Genomic DNA, 5,376 nt, shown 5'->3' on the forward strand with positions numbered 1-5,376 from the left:
CAGTGAGAATGGGCCCGCACCTGTCCTCCACTATCACCCTGAGTACCGGCACACCACAGGGCTGTGTTCTGAGCCCCATGCTCTACTCCCTCTTCACACACGACTGTGTTCCTGCATTCGACACCAACACCATTGTCAAGTTTGCAGACTACACAACGGTGATCGGGCTGATCACCAACGGTGATAAAACAAAATACAGAGCGGAGGTGCAGAACCTGGCGGACTGGTGCTCTGATAACAACCTGTCCCTAAATACCACCAAGACCAAGGAGCCGATCATCAACTTCCGTAGGTCACACAACGGGGAATACGCCCCGATCTTTATCAACGGGGACAGTGTGAAGAGAGTGTCCAGCTTCAGGTTTCTGGGCACTCACATTTCGGAGGACCTAACATGGTCCAATAACACTGCTGCGCTGGTCAAGAAGGCACAGTAATGACTGTTCTACCTAAGAACACTGAAAATGTCTGGTCTACCCCAACAGCTGCTGACGACCTTCTACCGCTGCGCCATAGAGAGCATCCTAACGCATGGCATCCCTGTGTGGTACCTCAGCTGCACGGAGGCAGAGAGGAAAGCTCTTCAGCGGGTAGTCCATAGAGCTCAGAGGACCATCGGAACACAGCTACCAGCCTTGGAGGGCATCTACAACACACGATGACTCAGAAAAGCCACCAGCATCCACAAAGACTTCACACCCCTGCAACAGTCTGTTCGAACTTCTACCATCGGGCAGACGATACAAGGCCTTCTACGTCCGCACCTCTAGACTCAGGAACAGCTTCATCCCCAGGGCCATAGCTGCTATGAACCGGTCTTGCTGAGCCGGATGGTCACATCACACAGTGAACCGGCACAGACCTACTTGCACTTTACTCTGTTTTAAAACTGTTCTAATTTGTTTCATTGGATTGTTTAAATTAATACTGACTAGCTAATTAATTTATTGCATCGTATGGGAGGCGCATTCCCAATCTCGTTGTACCCCTGTACAATGACAATAAAGATATATTGTATTGTATTGTATTGTATCCTTCTTAGACAACCGGTACCAGACTGTACAACAATCATCACAGTTTGTTCCATGTTTGACCCCACAAACAACCCTACAAGATCCATTTAACAGTCAGCATCCTGTAAATACCCTTAAGAAATGACTGACCATGTTACCCTTTAATAGAAACATACAGTGCCCTCCATAATGTTTGGGGCAAAGACCCATCATTTATTTATTTGCCTCTGCACTCCACAATTTGAGATTTGTAATAGAAAAAAATCACATCTGGTTAAAGTGCACATTGTCAGATTTTATTAAAGGGCATTTTTATACATTTTGGTTTCAATATGTGGAAATTACAGCTGTGTTTATACATAGTCCCCCCATTTCAGGGCACCATAATGTTTGGGACACATGGCTTCACAGGTGTTTGTAATTGCTCAGTTGTGTTTAAATGCCTCCTTAATGCAGGTATAAGAGAGTTCTCAGCAACTAGTCTTTCCTCCAGTCTTTCCATTGTTCACCATCCATTGGAACCTTTTGTTGCTGTTTATCAACATGAGGACCAAAGTTGTGCCAATGAAAGTCAAAGAAGCCATCATGAGACTGAGAAACAAGAATAAAACTGTTAGAGACATCAGGCAAACCTTAGGCTTACCAAAATCAACTGCTTGGAACATCATGAAGAAGAAAGAGAGCACTGGTGAGCTTACTAATCGCAAAGGGACTGGCAGGCCAAGGAAGACCTCCACAGCTGATGACGGAAGAATTCTCTCTATAATAAAGAAAAATCCCCAACCACCTGTCCAACAGATCAGAAACACTCTTCAGGAGTCAGGTGTGGATTTGTCAATGACCACTGTCCGCAGAAGACTTCATGAACAGAAATACAGAGGCTACACTGCAAGATGCAAACCACTGGTTAGATGCAAAAATAGGATGGCCAGGTTACAGTTTGCCAAGAAGTACTTAAAAGAACAACCACAGTTCTGGAAAAAGGTCTTGTGGACAGATGAGATGAAGATTAACTTATATCAGAGTGATAGCAAGAGCAAAGTATGGAGGGGAGGAGAGAAGGAACTGCCCAAGATCCAAAGCATACCACCTCATCTGTGAAACACGTTGGCCTGGGCATGTATGGTTGCTGAAGGTACTGGCTCACTTATCTTCATTGATGATACAACTGCTGATGGTAGTAGCATAATGAATTCTGAAGTGTATAGGCGCATCCTTTTTGCTCAAGTTCAAACAAATGCCTCAAAAATGCCGGCAGTTCATTCTACAGCGAGACAGTGATCCCAAACATACTGCTAAAGCAACAAAGGAGTTTTTCAAAGCTAAAAAATGGTAAATTCTTGAGTGGCCAAGTCAATCACCCGATCTGAACCCAATTGAGCATGCCTTTTATATGCTGAAGAGAAAACTGAAGGGGACTAGCCCCAAAACAAGCACAAACTAAAAATGGCTGCAATACAGGCCTGGCAGAGCATCACCAGAGAAGACACCCAGCAACTGGTGATGTCCATGAATCGCAGACTTCAAGCAGTCATTGCATGCAAAGGATATGCAACAAAATGCTAAACATAACTACTTTCATTCACATGACATTGCTGTGTTCCAAACATTATGGTGCCCTGAAATGGGGGGGGGGGGGGGGGGGGGGGGGTGGTGGGGACGACGACGACTATGTATAAACACCACATGGTGAAACCAAAATGTATAAAAATGGCCTTTATTAAAATCTGACAATGTGCACTTTAACCACATGTGATTTTTTTTCTATTACAAATCTCAAATTGTGGAGTCCAGGGGCAAATAAATAAATGATGGGTTTTTGTCCCAAACATTATGGCGGGCACTGTATAAACTATCTTTGACATCCTGTGTCATTTATTAAGCAATAATGTTCAACCTTCACTGAACAAATGCTCCATAAAATCACATCTAAAAAAATCTAATCTAATAAGCAGGCAAGGTAACCTATCATCCATTAATATAAATGCTTGGGGTCACATATGTGGATGGACGGGGGGGGGGGGGGGGGGGGGGGTGAATTGTAATGACCAGAGGGAAAAAAAATCCTTGAACTCTTATGTACAAAAAAAAAATCATGTGGGCAGTCTTTAACCATGTGATTTAACTGATGCAGCCGAGAATGGGTCTTTTACACTGAGGTCTGGGTGCAGTAATGGGTTTAATGCAATCGGTTTAATGCAAGTCAGAGAGAGAGACAAATATTTCGACAGTGCTCCCATCGAGGAGAATCGCCACGGCTCAATGCCGGTAAAGTTGCAGGGGTGCATGTTAACGCCCGGTCGGGGTTGCTGGAGAACGACGAACGCCTCTTGCCCCTACCACTCAACGCAACTAAGGGGAGGAGAGACTTTTCTTTTCGTTGCAATGAATGGTCCGGCAAGTTTGGCGACTGGAGGGAGACGACCTGGGGGTGTGATGTGAAGGGCGCCTGCTTACTTGAGGCCGAAGACAATAGGGAGAGAGGACTGAGAGCGAGTGGCATTGGCAAGTGGGGGGAGTGAGAGCGAGTGACGTTTCCAGGGAAGAGGTGCGCCAGGTATCCAGCGGTGTTGGCGTTGCCAAACCCAATTGAAACTGCAAGCGCCGGAGCTGGGGGCCAAGCAGTGGGCGGAGAGATAGCTCTGTTCCGCTGCCTCCCTCGGGATCTCCAAGGGTGAAACTTAATTGCCATTTTTTTAAAATAATGTGTCTTCCCCCCGAGTTCTCACAATCTGGAAAAGTAAGCTGCCTATCCATTTATGAATACAATATTTGGATAAGAGTTAACCATGAATTAATATTGACACACAGCGCCGTCCGCCTACACCACATTATAAATATTAGCTGAGCACGAGTTGATGTGTTTGTATAAATATTTAAAAAGAAAAACCCCAAACTTCATTAAAAATAAAAAAAAATCACCTTTTAAGGACTGACTGTCGTAATAGATCTCACATGCATCTGAGATGTTGGGGAGCGGCGTGAAAGTGTTACATTAACAAAAATGTCCAAGTCTATTGCATTGGCTCGAGTCTGGTTTGCGGGGAAGGAAAAGGATCGATGGATTTCAGCTGCTGGCGAGAAAATCGGTGGCTTTTTCATTCCACGTAGTTTATCTGGACAGTTCTGGAATCGCTGATCGGATTTCCTGCAGATTGAAAAAAAATTGACTTTGCCCCTTCAAGACTCAAGCGAGTCTCCCCCCCCCCCCCCCATCAATAAAATATTGGGACTTTGCCCCTTCAAGACTCAAGCGAGTTTCCCACCCCCCCCCCCATCAATAAATATATATATTTTAGATACTTTAATCGCTAAGCAGGAGATATGCGGGTACGGCATGAAGATTTTTTAATTTGCTGCCCTTTATTGTCCTTCCAGTCCGAGGAAGTGAGGAGAAGAGAGGAGAGGAGAAGGGAGGAGAGGATAGAAGAGGAGAGAAGGGAGGAGAGGAGAAGGGAGGAGAGGAGAAGGGAGAAGGGAGGAGAGGGGGGGACAAGGGAGGAGAGGGGGGACAAGGGAGGAGAGGAGTGGGAGGAGTGAAGAAAGGAGAAGAGAAGGGAAAAGAAGAGAGGAGAAGGGAGGAGAGGAGAGGGGAGGAGGGGAGAGGAGTGAAGGGAGTGGAGGAGAGGTGAGGAGAGGAGAAGGGAAGAAGAGGAGGAGAGGTGAGGAGAGGAGAGGAGAGGAGAGAGGGCAGGGTGGGGAGATTGCTGGGAGCTGGTGCGCGGCGAGGAAAGGGTTAAGGCAGCTTTGAGACTGGGAGTGGGTTAGTGGGTTGTGATCTAATGGTATCAGGCGTTGGTTTAGCGCTGGATCAATGTGATTAAAGCTGGGAGGAAAGATGTGGATGTGTTGGATGGTGTTGGACTGGGAGGCTGATTGCAGAGCTGCCTGTGGTGGTGGTGGAGCGCTGTACCTGTCGACCTGCCCCCGACCTGCCGCTGCCGTCAGTGCTACCGCCGCCGCTGCTGCTGCTACCGCTGCTGCCGCTGCTGCTGCTCGTGTTCCCGTTGCCCAGCACATCTACCTGGCCGTCTCCCGGGGCTGCACACACCCTCTGAATCTCTGATCCGCTATTTTTTTTTTTGCACTCCAGAGAAGGGAAGAGAGGAGATCAGGTTTTAAGGACACAGCAAGCAAAAATACATATCTTACAGCCCCTGCATGAAGGGCGACCGAAGCAAACCGCTCTGATCTCCAGTGCCTGTTGTAACCAAGAGCTTTTTTCTCTCTCTCTCTCTCTCTCTCTCTCTCTCTCTCTCTCTCTCTCTCTCTCTCTCTCTCTCTCTCTCTCTCTCTCTCTCTCTCTCCGTTTCTCTCTCTCTCTCTCTCTCTCTCTCTCTCTCTCTCTCTCTCTCTCTCTCTC

At 46.9% G+C, this 5,376-nt stretch overlaps 1 long non-coding RNA gene across 1 annotated transcript; it reads right to left on the reverse strand.

Annotated features, from left to right (window-relative positions):
• Nucleotides 1-537: 537 nt before the first annotated feature.
• LOC144598591 (uncharacterized) lies at nucleotides 538-5,268 on the reverse strand. The gene is made up of 3 exons (XR_013547882.1): nucleotides 4,927-5,268; nucleotides 3,936-4,161; nucleotides 538-1,604 (listed from the first exon to the last, which is right to left on the reverse strand). It is a non-coding gene; the product is annotated as an uncharacterized LOC144598591 (long non-coding RNA).
• Nucleotides 5,269-5,376: the final 108 nt, after the last annotated feature.

This window comes from Rhinoraja longicauda, chromosome 12, assembly GCF_053455715.1.
Source record: "Rhinoraja longicauda isolate Sanriku21f chromosome 12, sRhiLon1.1, whole genome shotgun sequence".
Classification (NCBI taxonomy): domain Eukaryota; kingdom Metazoa; phylum Chordata; class Chondrichthyes; order Rajiformes; family Arhynchobatidae; genus Rhinoraja; species Rhinoraja longicauda.